This window comes from Adiantum capillus-veneris, chromosome 10, assembly GCF_014529385.1.
Source record: "Adiantum capillus-veneris isolate H3 chromosome 10, ASM1452938v2, whole genome shotgun sequence".
Taxonomy (NCBI): Eukaryota; Viridiplantae; Streptophyta; class Polypodiopsida; order Polypodiales; family Pteridaceae; genus Adiantum; species Adiantum capillus-veneris.
The window spans coordinates 109368527-109384808 of NC_140940.1; the positions used below are offsets into that span (position 1 = coordinate 109368527).

The 16282-nt window shown below is 44.5% G+C and overlaps 1 protein-coding gene across 1 annotated transcript in view; it reads left to right on the forward strand.

Moving 5' to 3' along the window:
- LOC147449446 (uncharacterized) overlaps positions 1-16282 on the forward strand; it is a 109425-nt gene that overhangs the window by 47914 nt on the left and 45229 nt on the right. The window lies entirely within an intron of this gene.

A 16282-nucleotide genomic window follows, 5' to 3' on the forward strand; every position in this document is an offset into this window, starting at 1 on the left:
AGGCTTTGGTCAAGTCGATGATGGACATGATGCTACAACAAGAGGCGCAACGCACCGCCTTGGATCACAACTGCGACAAAAGAAAGGTAGCCTTGGAGCGTGAGTGTGAGCAAGCGCGCTTGGCGGCCGAAGAAAGAAAGACAACTATGGAGCTTGAGCGTGAGCAAGCATGCGAAGCTCAACACATAGCGGCCGAAGAAAGGCGAGCGGCCTTGGAATTAGAGCGTGAGGTACAGAGAGACTGTCACAAAGTGATGACGTTGCTGCCGGCTCTTCAAAAACCCTAACCCTAACCCTAACTCTCAAAATCTCAAAACCCTAACCCTAACCCTAAAAATCTGCATGATGACGTGGTTGCCTGTACGGTAGGGCCGAAAATCACGCGGAAAAGCTGACGTGGTGAGGCTGCCCGAAAAAAGCGGGATGATTGACACGTGGTAGCTGTACGGACGTCCGCAAATTGCGGCGGATTTTATGGAAGCTGAAAAGCTACGCAAGGCTGGAATTCCACCTAAATTTGAAAGTTGTTTTATTTTACTAAAGCATAGGAGAAAGAGAGAAATCTCTTTTGCTTTATTTCTCAAGGAGTTTTTTTAATTTTCTGCTTTTGGGGCTCTGCTTTTGGCATCCCTTGTACTGTTTAAATAAGTGGGTAGGCCACTCACAACTCAGAGTATCTGGACGCAGAGTCTGAGTGTGAGCGCTTGTCCGCACTCTTGTACTTTGAACTGAGATTAATATAAAAAGAAATACCGAAAGGGGCGCCAGTCTTTGGGGCCAATATATCTAGGCACGGAACTCCGCCGGGCCAGTGTCGAATTAAATTGTGAACTGTGAACTGTTTTGAAGTGGTTATTTGGTGCTGTCGCGGTAGATTATTGACTTGGAGTGTCCAAATTTGTTACAATGGTGTCAGAGCACGGCTGATTTCTCTTCTATGGGAAATCCGATCCCAATTTTTTTTTTCGTGGCACCTATGGCTTCACGCAAGAATCAGTCGACTCTCTCTGCATCCCGAGATGCGGCAAGGGATCACAACGAAGATTCCGGCAAGGAGTATGGCCGGCCTTGGCCTACTTAGGCGGAGCGTCGAGAGATGGAGCGTCGTCAATTGATCGGCGATGCAACAAAGATGATGCTCAATTTTGCGAAGGACCCAAAATTTGCAAAATATATGAGTGAGACTTCTTTTCAGGAAGTGCATGCGTAGTGGCAGAAAACCACAACACCACTCCCAAAGCTAGCTCTCAAGAAATATTCAGAGAAGGAATTAGAAGAGGTGGTTGATGCACGGATTGCTCAACTTTTTGACGCGCAAAACAAAGCTAAAAAGCACGGCAAAAAGCAGAAGAAAGGCACTGACTTCCCGGGTTATTTGGGTCGTCAGTCGACATTTGAAAAGGCAAAGAAACAGAAGAAAAGTGTTCGATTTGAAGAAGTACCCAGTTTTTCTTCTTCTTCTTCTTCTTCTGACAGTTCTTCTAGCTCATCTGATTCGAGCGAAGAAGACTGCAAAGGCAAAAAGAGAAGCAAGAAACAACGCTTTGGAACGGGCAAGAAAAAGGCAAAGAAGTCTAAATCTCGCCCAATGAGTGATAGTTCTACAGAGGACTCGTTTACAGACAATTCAGACTCTAACGACATCAACTTTTATGCAAAGAAGAAGAATTTTTATAAAGCCAACCAATATGACTTTTTGGAAGATAAAAGCAAGAAGGTTCGAGAGTTTAAGGAAGGTGGACAGTCAATTAAATTTGACACGTTTTCGGGATATAGAGATGCTTCGAAGGCTTTGTCTTTTGTACAGCAGTTTGACATCGCTTTCGCGGGAGGACGCTACTTAGAGCACTCTAAGATCCGGAGAGCTGCCTCTTGCTTTAAGGGGAATGCTCAAACTTGGTGGTCCACGCTTCTTTTAAACAAGACTGCGCCAGTTAAATGGCTGAAATTTAAGAATCTTTTTATTTCTTCTTGGTTGACTCAAGAGTACGAACGCGATATACGAGCTGCTTGAAACCATCTTCGGATGACCAAGAAAGATACAGTGGACGCTTATTGCGATAGATTCTGGAGCTCTTTTCTACCTGCCTCTTCATTCAAGAAGATCTCGTTCAGAGAACAGATTGAGCGGTTTACCTTGGGTCTAGACACCTACAGAGATCCGAGATCACTGCTTGGAACAGAAGTCCGCTTCTATTCAGGAGTTGATGAGTCATGCGAAACGGGGTTTTGCCATTCACTCTGGCAGTCTGACCTACCCCACCGATGAGGTCATGACAAAACGAGCCGAACAGACTTTAGCAAATGAAAGTAGAAAGAGAAAGAGCAACCCAGAAAAGAAGGATGTACGACCCAAGCTTACTCCTCAGAAGAGAGCTCGCTTCATCAGGGAGGGGAAGTGCTTCAATGCAGGAAACCTGGACATATCTCCGCAAAGTGCCCTAAAAAGGCACAGAAAGAACATAATGACAAGGACGACGAAAGGCGTGAGAGTTCGAGAGCAGCTGAGGAACGTGGAAGAAAAGGCAAGATGAAAACAGGACTGGTTCCAGATTGTGTGGGTACCGATCCCAACACAATGGACGAGAGTACAGAACTTTGCCGAGCTTGGGGCAAAGTGAAAGACCAAGAAGCCCTGATCTTCTTTGATGGAGGAGCCAAGGCCAACTTCATCTCACCGAAATTGGTGGCGCGGCTCGAGATCACTCCCGATCGGATGGGACCACTTGCGGAGGCTGCTCTAGCGGCACCTGGCAGGGACGTAGCCATTACACCTGTCAATGGCAAACTTCGGTTGCATTGTCAGGAGTGTTTGGGGCATTAGGACTTTTACATAATGCCTTTTGAAGGTTGTGATGTTCTCTTGGGAATTCCCTGGCACCACAAGAACAACGCCGTGGTCGACTATCGGGCGAGGAAAGCGACATTGACTACAGAGAAGGGCAGAACCATTGTACTTGACATTAAACTGAAGGGCGAGTCTGTGCCTTTTGTATCGGCTTCGGCCATTTCTAAATTAATGAAATCCAATCTGTTTGTTTACTTGATCTTTATGAAAGAGTTGAGTGATGAGGATAGGACAAGTATGTCTAAACTTGATAAAGAACGCCAAGATTTTCTCCATTCTCACGCCGATTGCTTCTCAGAGGGCCTACCAGGTGAGTTACCACCTACTCGACCTGAAGATCATACCATTGATCTGATACCTGGAAGCACACCACCGAACCGGCCACCTTACCGTGTGAGCCGAGCACAGAATGAAGAGATTATGAACCAAGTGAAAGACCTCTTGGAAAAGGGTCTTGTTTGCCTAGTACTTCACCATATTGCTCTCCGGTGTTGTTGGTTTTGAAGAAAGACGGATCTTGGAGAATGTGCATCGATTATAGAGCTCTCAACAAAATCACCATCAAGAACAGATTTCCGATTCCTAGGATTGATGATATACTCCACAGATTACAAGGATCCTCGTGCTTTAGCAGGATTGATTTGAATAGGGGATATCATTAGATCAGAATCTCATCGGGAGACATCTACAAGACAGCATTTTGGACGACTTTTGGGTTATTTGAGTTTTTGGTGATGCCTTTTGGCTTAACCAATGCTCCTGCGACATTTAACCGGATGATGGACATGATTTTTTGAGAGTACAGGCTATTTGTTGGCACTTCCTTTGACGATATCATTGTTTTCTCCAAGAATGAGGCAGAACATAGAGATCATCTGCTTCAAGTCTTTCAGGCATTACGAGATCACAAGTTAGTGATCAATGCAAAGAAAAGTGAATTTTTCCTACCAGAGATACACTTTTTGGGACACATTGTGTCAGCAGCAGGAGTGCAAATGGATTCGGCCAAGATAGAGACTATCCGTGATTGGCTTGATTTAAAGAATGTCCATGAAGTCAAAAGCTTCTTGGGACCGTGTTCGTACTACAGGCGGTTCATTCGAAAGTTTGCAGAGGTTGCTTCCCCTTTGCATATCTTGACATAGAAAGGAGTCCCTTTCTCGTGGGGACCCACAGAGGTGACTGCCTTTCAGACATTGAAAGAGAAATTGACTACGGGACCAGTTTTGACTTTGCCGGACTTGCAAAAGTCATTTGAAGTATGTTGTGATGCTTGTGGTCGTAGTCTGGGAGCGGTCTTAATGCAAGAAGGCCATGTCATTGCTTACGAGAGCCGATTGTTCTCAAGGCCGGAAATGACAACACAGATTTATGAGAAAGAGCTTTTGGCGGTTATCCATGCTCTTACTCAGTGGCGGTACTACCTACTCAGAGCGAATTTTACTGTCTTTACAAACCATTAGAGTTTGTGCTACTTCTTGTCACAGAAGCAGCTATCGGAAAAGCAGCTGCGGTGGGCGAACATCTTGTCACAGTTTCACTTCCAGATTGTCCATGTTCAGGGATAGAAGAATGTGGTGGCAGATGCGTTGTCTCGGAAGCTGTTGGTTCTGGCTATTTCCACGATACATCATAAGAGCTTCGAGGACATGGTCGACCAATATGCCATAGATACACATTTTGCAGACGTTTTCACACGGATACGGGATAGGGAAACAGTAGCGGGATATTCCATTCGGGATGGCTACTTGATGAGAAAAACCATGTTGTGCGTTACACAGCCGTTGAGGGAAAAGGTTATGACTGAATGCCACTGTCCACCTTTTATGGGCCACCGCGGCATCGCTACCACCATGAAAGAGGTAGAGAGATACTTCTTTTGGCCGAGACTCAAGAAGGATGTGGAAGAGTTTGTGCGCAGTTGCTTGGTATGCCAGAAGGTCAAGTTTGACAGGCATAAAGCACAGGGATTGTTACAGCCTTTGCCCATACCCACCCGCCCCTGAGAAAGTATTGCGATGGATTTCATTTTTGATCTCCTGAGAACACAGAGTGGTCATGATGGTATCTGGATTATTATTGACAGATTTAGCAAACATGCTCATTTCATTCTAGTGAAGAAAACAGTCAAGCCGGATCACTTAGCAAGACTGTTTGTGGCCTAGATTTTTAGATTACATTGCATGCCTGAGACGATCGTCTCCGACAGGGACCCAGATTTACGAGTTTGTTTTGGAGGGCAATTTGGGAGAACATTGGCACGGTTGCAGTTCTCGTCATCGTCCCACTCGCAAACTGACGGGCAATCTGAGATTGCCAATTCAGTGGTTTTAGATTTATTGAAGTCTTATACTCGGATCAAATGTCACGTGACACATCCAACCCTATGTGTCTGTGGACAAGCTACAACACGACCAGGGTTCAGTCAGTCAAGTCAGTCTAGAATAGGAAGTGATCTGGCACTTTTGTGAGTCTGTTCGTAGACCTTGCATGACCAGACATTTAGATTAGGTGCATATCCTCCGGTTGCACACATTATGATCATCACCATTCCCATCAGAATCCATGAGGGGAATTTTCCAGTGCATTAAACCTATTTTCCCTATTTTTGACATTTTTCACTTATTTATTAAGTGACTTTTGTTGGAAAGTAGGTAGGGTAATTTTGCTAAGATAATATATAAGCAAACCAAAGCTAGCACTTTCTGGGAGAAGAGGGAGCAGGAGCACCTTGCTCAACAGGAAACTTCTCAGCAAGATCCCCTTGGTGGCATTTTCCCTCCAAGCAAGACACCTTCACCTAGCGTTTTCTATCAGCAAGTCAACCTTGCCATAGCCTCCTCAAGCCTTGGCAAATCACCCCCCTTTGCATGGCATTTTCAGCAGATAAAGCATCAATAGATTTCAGCCTTTGACCACCTAAAAAACCAGCAGATTTCAGCTAGCAGAGACCAGCCCACATCAGCGTTTTTGGTTCCAGTGATTTTCAGCCATGAGCGTTTTTGGGACAACAGCAGATCGGCATCAGATTTCAGCCATTAGCGTTTTTGGGACAGAAGCAGATTGGCATCGGATTTCAGCCAGTAGCGTTTTTGGACGGCAGTAAGTTTGCATCAGTTTTTCAGCCCTTAGATCGGTCTCGTCTTCCCCGTCGTCGACATCGGTCTAGCCTAGACTTGCATCAGTCACATACATCCACTTTGTACCAGTTTGTGCAATCAATCGTAGACCACTCTCGCCAACAAGAGTGGGGCCTTCGGAGGAGGGTTTTACAACGTCTCTCGTGTCGTATTCTCTTCTCTCTCTATCTCTCAGTCTTATACACTTTCACGCACAGTGTCCATTCACCTTGTTTGTGTTCATTGCACTCTTTCATTAAGAACGGAAGGCTCTCCCTTCCAGAAGAACAAAAGGAACCTTGAGCACAGTTCAGAGCACTCATCTTGAGCAAAGTTCAAACATTCATTTGGTTGCACCTTACATTGGTATCAGAGCTTTGGCAGTGTTCTGTATCACTCAAGGAAAGAACCAGAGGAACCACATAAATTGTTTTGCTTGTTGCGGTCTCATGTAACCCAAGATCTCTTGGGCGTGTCGATTCTAATTCGTGTTTTTGAAGAGTGACAGGAATCCCAAGAAAGAAAGGCTTGTCCAGCCGCCCGCGGAAAAGAAAAGAACTCGGGTGAAGAGAAGATCCTTCTCTAACACAGATTGCAAGGGAAAGAACCTGAAGAACCCCAAGAACCAAGATCCCCAAGAACCCAAGTTCCTCGTGAACTTAAGAACCAAGACCCCCAAGAACCCAAGTTCCTCGTGAACTTAAGAACCCAAGACCACAAGACCGCATGATTAGTCAGCATGCATTGTACGAGTGTTTCATTCGTGATTGTTTCCTATATTTTCGTCAGCGTCTTTATGTGATCCCTTTTCCTAGGCATGACATATTGTACGTTGAGCACGTTTCGCTCATGAATGAGCACGAATGTATGCGGATTGTTCATGAAAAGCTGAAAAGTATGTATGTAAGGAAGTCACATTTATGTCTCTTCCTTGGCATGACACATTCGTAGAACGAGTACATGAAAGTATGAGCACCAAGCATGGGCATTTCCATTGTGAATTGCCACAGTCGATTGATTTAGATCAGAAAGACAAGATTCGATCTCAGTGTTTGCGTGTGTGTGGTGAACGGTTTGGCACTCCGTCTCTTTGTTCACCTCCATTGCATGCACAGTCTTTGAGGAAGACAAGATTTTTTCCAGTCACTTTACATGGAATAGGTATGTTCATGTTTTGTGTTGGAAGTGGTTTTAGGAATTTTCAGCCATGGAGATTCTTGAAGAAGGAAGAAGCGTGACTCTAGACGAAGTTGAAGCATCGAAGGCGCCACAGAAGACTTTGTGTCGCTTTCGGCGCGGCCCAAAGAAGCAAGCGTTGCAGACCTTTATGAAGTTCAAGTACCGCACGACCCACACATCAGAGTGGGCCGGCGAAGAGTCCTTTCCAGGATTCCGGATGTTATTGGTGATCTCCCTCGACGCCATACAGTTCGGTACCAGTACCTCACTTTGAAAAGGAGGGGATGTCACGTGACACATCCAAACCTATGTGTCCGTGGACAAGCTACAGCACGACCAGGGTTCAGTCAGTCAAGTCAGTCTAGAATAGGAAGTGATCTGGCACTTTTGTGAGTCTATTCGCAGACCGTGCATGACCAGACACTTAGATTAGATGCATATCCTCTGGTTGCACACAACATGATCATTAGCATTCCCATCAGAATCCATCAGGGGAATTTTCCAGTGCATTAAATCTATTTTTCCTATTTTTGACATTTTTCACTTATTTATTAAGTGACTTTTGTTGGAAAGTAGGTAGGGCAATTTTGCTAAGATAATTTATAAGCAAACCAAAGCTAGCACTTTCTGGCAGAAGAGGCAGCAGGAGCACCTTGCTCAACAGGCAACTTCTCAGCAAGATCCCTTTGGTGGCGTTTTCCCTCCAAGCAAGACACACCTTCACCTAGCGTTTTCCATCAGCAAGTCACCCTCGCCATAGCCTCCCCAAGCCTTGGCGTTTTTCATCAAGCACCCATCGCCAGACACCCTCAGCCCTAGCGTTTCCAGAAACCCCAAATCGCCCACCTTTGCATGGCGTTTTCAGCAGATAAAGCATCAACAGATTTCAGCCTTTGACCACCTAAAAAACCAGCAGATTTCAGCCAGCAAAGACCAGCCCACGTCAGGGTTTTTGGTTCCAGTGATTTTCAGCCATTAGCGTTTTTGGGACAGCAGCAGATTGGCATCAGATTTCAGCCAGTAGCGCTTTTGGACGGTAGTAAGTTTGCATCAGTTTTCAGGCCTTAGAGCGGTCTCGTCTTCCCCGTCGTCGACATCGGTCTAGCCTAGACTTGCATCAGTCACATACATCCACTTTGTACCAGTTTGTTCAATCAATCGTAGACCACTCTCGCCCACGAGAGTGGGGCCCTCGGAGGAGGGTTTTACAACGTCTCTGGTGTCGTATTCTCTTATCTCTCTATCTCTCAGTCTTATACACTTTCACGCACAGTGTCCATTCTCTTTGTTTGTGTTCATTGCACTCTTTCATTAAGAACGGAAGGCTCTCCCTTCCATAAGAACAAAAGGAACCTTGAGCACAGTTCAGAGCACTCATCTTGAGCAAAGTTCAAACATTCATTCTGCTGCACCTTATAATAGAAGACTCAATGGGAAAAGTATCTACCTTTGGTGGAATTTGCCTACAATAACACGGTACACTCTTCGACGGGGAAGGCGCCATTTGAGATTGTTGAAGGTGCTGCTAAGGTTCCACCCTTCCTAAGCACGAAAGATAAGATTTTTGAAGCGGATGAGTATACGCGCGACTTATACACGGCTTTTGCCAAGGTCCGCAAGGCTTTGGAGAAATCTCAAGAACGACATAAAAAAGGTAGCGGATCGCCATCGTCGCGATTTGAAATTGAAGAAGAATGATTGGGTGCTCTTACGTTTTGAGAAGGCACGCCTGAGAAAGAAGAAGGAAAAGGAGAGGCTTTTTCCAAAGCTTAGTATGCGATAATATGGACCTTTCCAGATCTCTGAAAAGATCAATGATATCTCCTTCCGACTGAAACTGCCTGACACTTGGAGGATTCACAATGCATTCCATGTGAGTGTCTTGAAACCTTTTAAAGGTGATGTGCCTGATGATGGGGAGCCTGATGAGCAACCCGAAGTGGAAGAAAACGAGGAGATCCTTGTTCCTAAACAGATTTTGGCACATAAGGACACAAAGAATAAAGGTAAAGTCCGAAGGCGGTTCTTGGTTAAATTCAAGAACTACCTTGCATTGGATGCAAAGTGGATGGAGGAGGAGGACCTAGCAGATACTCCTCATATTGAGAAACTTTACCTCGAAGCTTTTGGTTTAGCAAAGTCTATTCCAAATGGAACCCAGAATTCAGCTTGGCTGGAGATCTGGTGCAGTGGAATGCACGAGAGGGGAGTTACTCCGCTCCTTTGTCAACAGATGCCTTGATTTTAGAATACTAGAGTCACTGATGTCTCTTTGAGCTTCAGGGATACTGAGAGTTGACAATATTCTGCTGTATGACTTTATGAAGTGGCATTCCTGAATATGAAACTGATTTGTTCTTGACTTGTTTTAAGTGCAGGAACTGATAGACGAAATGACTGTAGCATTTTGGTCTAATTGATCTCGAATAGACATGGTTGCAATAGGGGTTAGTCAATCGGGCATCGATGAGGTCCCGACTGGATCTAGATGCGATTGCTAGCTACATTGCCGATAAATCATGGTCTAAGATCCGAATGAATGTTGAATGTCCTGTGATGTCTAGTGATGTCCTATGATGTCTAGTGATGTCCTGTGACGTGACTGTCGATTGGTACATGTGCTAGATGTGTGTTTCTAGTACGTAGGTACTAACAGTCAGTGCCTGCTAAGATGGTTTATGGTCTCTGTCTGTTTTGCAGGCGTAATCGAGGGTGATTACAATCCTTTCAAGAGGGGGGTATGTCACAAAGTGATGACGTGGCTGTCAGCTCTGCAAAAACTCTAACCCTAAAAATCTACAAACCCTAATTTTGGCATGATGACTTGGCTGCCTGTACGGTAGGGCCGAAAATCATGCGGAAAAGCTGACGTAGCGAGCCGGCCCGAAAAAGCGAGATGATTGACACGTGGCAGCTATACGGACGTCCGCAAATCGCGACGGATTTGACGGAAGCGGAAAAGCTACGCAAGGCTAGAATTCCACGCAAATTTGAAAGTTGCTTTATTTTACTAAAGCATAGGAGAATGAGAGAGAAATCTCTTTTGCTTTATTTCTCAAGGAGTTTTTGATTTTCAGCTTTTGGGGCTCTGCTTTTGGCATCCCTTGTACTCTTTAAATAAGTGGGTAGGCCACTCACAACTCAGAGTATTTGGACGCAGAGTCTTGAGTGTGAGCGCCTGCCTGCACTCTTGTACTTTGAACTCAGATTAATATAAAAGGAAATACTGAAAGGGGCGCCAGTCTTTGGGGCCAATATCTCTAGGCACGGAACTCCGCCGGGTCAGTGTCGAATTAAATTGTGAACTGTGAACTGTTTTGAAGTGGTTATTTGGTGCTATCGCGGTAGATTCTTGACTTGGAGTGTCCAAGTCTGTTACAGAGACCAATGCATACAAGAGTTGGTCCTACATGTACTCACCTCGAAATCTGAGCCAGTCAAAAATGTGGGTAGTTCCTCAGGTAGCACAAGCAGAGATGCGGACTCCAACAATCCAGTCACTGAGAAGTTGATGTTCAGTAAGTATGACGGTAAGATGGATGCTAATGTTATTCATTCTTGGTTGCATCAATTTAATGCTTACTTTGCGACAGCTAAGAAAACAGGAAATAGTAAAGTTTTGACGACAGCTATGTATCTTGCCAGAGGCACAGTTGGCCGCGCACCTAGAGGAAGCCGAAGAAGGCGTGCCCCTTTCTTTCAATTGGGCGGACTTCCAAGACAAGCTCAATGCGCGGTTTATGCCACCTCAGTACTTAGCGCGGTTGAAAGAAGATTGGTGCAATTTCAAGCAAAATGGTATGCGAGTCATGTCTTTCTCTAACCGTATTTTGTAGTTCGGCACCCAATTACGCAAATCAGATGATGAGCGTAAAGAGGCATTCCGAGTATATCAAGTTTGATGTTGAAGTACTTGACCATGTGGATCTCAACAAGGCGGTAGCGATTGCTCTCGCATAGGAGATGAAGCACAACAAAGGAAAGCCTAAGGAGAACAAGTTTTCTCACAGTACCTCTCAGACTCCTCAGAACCCACAGAACGGTAAGAATGGTAACTCTTCTAGCCCATCTTCCTCTAATTCTTTAGAAAAGAACTCTCAAAATGAATCTAAGGGTAAAGCTAAAACAATTGCTAAACCTAAGCTAACCGCAGATGAAAAAGCTGCACAAGGAATTATAGGAGGATACATAACTCTAGAAGAACAAGTCATTTATGCTAAGGAAGGTCGATGTTATCAATGTTACGTCAAGGGTCATATAAAGAAAGCTTGTCTTAAGACAGCACCACCTAAAGAACCCAAAGGACCGACAACTACCACAAGTACTTTAGTGAACCAATCTGATTCTCCACATGTTTCTGACACACATTGAGTCTCTCTTTAAATGTTATGGTCATGTGAAGAGTCAACGTTTTGTCATATTGTTTGTTCAGGCAGTATGCATGATGTGATTGGTGACTCTCTTGCAGAGAGAGTGAGCCACACAACTCCTGTCGAGGTGTTGGGTTTTGCTCCCGATATGGACTCTCTCATTACGCAAGAGTGCCTTGATGTGTTATCACTGTTCAACAAGCTTCCTTCCGTCGAAAATTAGTCGTGTCTCCTCTCTCAGGATGTGATATGATTTTGGGTATTCGATGGTTTCGTGAACATAACCCTCTCATTGATTAAGCAGACAACACACTCACTCTAAATGCCACACGCTCACTCTAAATGCCAAAAGTGACTCTTCCATGATTATTCGTGGTGAGGAAGGTCTGCATTCTTTACCTCTCATTTCTCATGTGCAGACAAAGCGTGAATTACGAAGAGCAGCACAAGCGGCATTCATCTATGCCTCAGATAGGTATTCAGTCTTGTTTATCAAGTATAAGCATCTCTTTTTGCAAGATGATCTTCCACCCCGTCTCTCTCCCGAGCGACCGGAGGACCAACACATCGAACTCACGAAGGGAGCACAGCCAGTCAGTAAGGATTCCTACCGTTTGAACAAGACTCAAGAAGAAGAATCAGAGCGGCAACTCACGAAGTTGGTAGCCAGAGGATTCATACAGCCTAGTGTAAGTCCTTTTGCTGCTCCTATCTTATTTGTCCGCAAGAAGGATAGTTCGTCTCGTTTGTGTGTTGATTACAGGGCTTTGAACAAGATGACCATCAAGAACAAGTTTCCGATGCCTCACATTGAGTATATCCTCAATAGGCTGAATGGGGCAAAGGTTTTCAGTAAGGTCGATTGCAAAAGTGGATACATTAGGTAAGGGTATTCAAAGGCGACATCTACAAGACCGCCTTTCGCACAGAGCAAGGGCATGGGAGTATGTAGTTATGCCTTTTGGATTGACAGGTGCCGTGGGTACATTTAACCGTCTCATGGTAGGCCGTTTCGGCGATATGGTTTGTGTGTGCATGTTTATCTTTCTTGATGATATTCTCATTATTTCTGCATCGTTGGAACAACATGAAAAGGATGTAGAAAGGGTTTTAGCACGTTTGGATGAGTGTCAGCTGTACCTTGCAACTAAGAAATCTGAGTTTTTTCTCATTGAAGTTACTTATCTGGGTTATATCATTTCTGCAGAAGGTGTTATGCTTGATCCCGCGAAGGTAGAACATGTTCGTAATTGGGATTTGCCCAAAATTGCGTATGATGTGCGTTCTTTTCTTGTTTTATGTCAAGCATATAGTTCGCACATAGAGGATTTTGCATGCATTGCCGCATCCATGACAGATGTGTTGAAAGGGGTGAAAACTCACTGATAGCGCATGGTTTTTCCCGAGGTAGCTATTGAGGCTTTCGCAGCTCTCAAGGTTGCGGTGACAGAAGTGCCGTGTCTCATCCTTGCCTCTTGGGATGACCCCTTTGAGATATGGACCAATGTGAGTAATGTCGCCATAGGTGCTGTGCTTCAGCAGCATGGCCGTCCAATTGCATTTCTCAGTCGGAAGTTAAATAGTGTAGAAAAGAATTATTCTCTTTATGACAAAGAACTTCTATCTGTCATTCACTCTTTCAAGCATTGGAAGCATTTTATGTGTGGTAGAGAGTTCACAGTTTGCACAGATCACCAAGTCCTCAAGTGGCTCCAGCCTATACCTAGTGCACATTGAAGTGATCGCCAAGGACGATGGTCACAATTTTTTGAGCAATTTGGTGGTTTAATTGAGTATGTGCCTAGTGAAGCTAACCCTGCCACAGATGCGTTAAGTCGCGAAGGATAGATCTTTGCTCTTGAGTCAAGATCAACAGTTCTATTCAGGATGTCTCTTTTGACAGCATGAAGAACCAGTATGCAGATTCCGTGTTTGATAAGCAATGATTGCAGGCTCTTGCTTCCCAAGGGCCCAACAACTATCTCATTTGTGAAGGTTTGTTGTATTTTCGTCATCGTCTATGTGTGTTGCCCTCTCTCAGGACAACCATATTGCACTATGCTCGATGCTCATGACTCTCACGGGAATGAACACCACTTTGAAAAAATAGAATTTTTTTAATTGGCCTAAAATGCGAAAAGATGTGTTTCATTATGTCACACAGTGCACCATTTGTCAAACGGTAAAAGCTCCTCGGGGTAAGCAGCAAGGCCTCTTGCTACTGTTGCCTATTTCCGACTGGCCTTTTTAGGATATTTCTATGGACTTTGTGACTAACCTTTCACCTAGTTTGCATTCAAGGAACACTCAATGTTTGACAATTGTTGACCGTTTCAACAAATTTTGCATGTTGATTCCTTGTAAGGCCACTGTCACCGCACAAGATGTAGCACGGTTGTTCATTAAGCATTGGTACCCCCTTTGTGGTTTGCCAAAGTCAATCGTTTCAGATAGGGATGTTAAGTTCACGTCCAATTTTGGGCGCGCTCTCTTTGAAAATTTTGACACTAAGTTGGAATTTTTCGTCGGCTTTTAATCCACAGTCAGATGGTCAAACAGAAATGTACAATCAGTTGGTTTTTGATGTTTTGAAGTCATATGTGAATGATCAACAATCTCATTGAGGGCTCTATCTCCCATTGGTCTAAGCAATTTTGAGTGACTTATTCCTCGACCATTGGTAGAACTCCGTATGAGGCAGCTTTTGGCCGTCCGTTCTAGTCACTTTTGACTCTCATATGCTTGATGCCAATGCTGAAAGTCATTCGTTGGATGAGAATTTTGAGAGAGTGTGAAGCTTCGGCTACGCAAGGCTCAAGAGTCTTACTCACAACAAGCTAACAAGCATCGCTAGGATGTTTCTATCAAGAAAGGGGATTGGGTTTATTTGAGAATCATGAAGCAACGTCTTAAGCAAGTTGGAAAGAAGTGTCCTAAGTTGTCTTTTAGAATGTATGGTCCATTTCCTGTCATTAAAAAGGTCAATGAGGTTTCTATGAAATTACAATTGTCTAACTCATGGTCAATGCACAATGTTTTCACGTTTCTTGGTTGAAAGTGGTTTCAGTCAACACCTCCAAAGGACATTTCCCAAGAAGAAGAGCCCGAGATCATCGATGAAGGTGAAGTCATGGAGCCGGAGCAAGTGTTGTTGCATCAGTTTTGCCATGGTTCAAAGAAGCAAGTGAGAGAGTACTTTTTGAAGTTCAAGGATCGAGGAACCCACGATGCAGTGTCACAAACCAGTGACGTGGCATGTCCGTATACATTCACTGAGCGAGGCAGCAAACCTGGCGACAGAGACACGTGGTAGCAGTATGGTAGACCCGGAAATTGCGCCGCTTTTCACGCTAACTTGCTGAGGTGGCAGAGCGTACGGATTTTCGCTTTTTTACGTTGATGCTGTACGCAAATCAGCTTTTTGCGTTGGTTGAAAAATTGACAGCTTTTGGGAATAAGTTGCTTTATTTGAGAGAAGCTTTTGATTACTGCATTTTGGGGCTCTGCTTTTGGGCATCCCTTGCAACAAATAAATAAGTGGGCAGGGCACTCACTTCTCAGAGCATCTGGACGCAGAGTCTGAGAGTGAGAACCCTCCCACTCTCTTGTACTTTGAACACAGATTAATACAAAAAGACAAGTATCTCTAGGCACGGAACTCCGTCGGGCCGTGTCGAATCAAGTGTGAATTGTGAACTGTTTTGAAGTGAATCTCTACCGTGTCGCGGTAGAATCTGGACTTGGAGTGTCCAAGTTTGTTACAGTGGTATCAGAGCACGGCCGATTTCTCTTCTACTGGGAAATCCGATCCTTTTCTCGCGACACTTATGGATTCCAACAAAGAACAATCGACTTCCTCTGCATCTGGGGTTGCAGGAAGAAATCACAAAGAAGATTCTCACGAAGAGTACGGCCCATCTCGGCCTACACGGCCTACTCAGGCAGAGATTGAAGAGATGGAATGTCGACAATTGGTTGACGACGCAACAAAGATGATGATCAACATTGCGAAGGATCCGAAATTTGCAAAATTTTTGACTCAAGACATCCTTCGACGAGGTGCACACCCAGTGGCAGAAGGCCATAGAGCCACCCCTCAAACTGACACTCAAAAAACCTTCTACTTCGAGGATGTTTACAGAGCAAGAATTGGAAGAGGTGGTTGATGCAGGATTACTCAGCTTTTTGACGCGAACAACAAAGCCAAAAAGCACCACAAAAAGCAGAAGAAAGGAACTGACTTCCCGGGTTATTTGGGTCGTCAATCTACTTTTGCCTCGGCAAGAAAGCAAAAGAAGCGTGTGCGATTTGAAGGAGTATCCAGTTCTTCTTCTTCTTCTTCTTCTGACAGTTCTTCTAGCTCTTCTGACTCGAGCAAAGAAGACTGGAAAGGGAAAAAGCGAAGCAAAAAGCAAAGCTCCGGAAAGGGCAAGAAAAAGGCTAAGAAGCCTAAGTTTCGCCCGGTTTCTGACAGTTCTACAGAGGACTCGTCTTCAGATAGTTCGGACTCTGACGATCACAGATTTTATGCAAAGAAGAAACATTTCTATAAAGCCAACCAGTAGTACTTCCTCAAAGATAAAAGCAAGAAAGTTCGAGACTTTAAAGAAAGTGGACAATCAATTAAGTTTGACACTTTTTCTGAATTCCGAGATGCTTCGAGGGCTTTGGCCTTCATACAGCAGTTTGATATAGCTTTCTCTGGAGGGCATTACTCAGAGCACTCCAAGATTCGGAGGGCTACCTCTTTTTTCAAGGGAAATGCT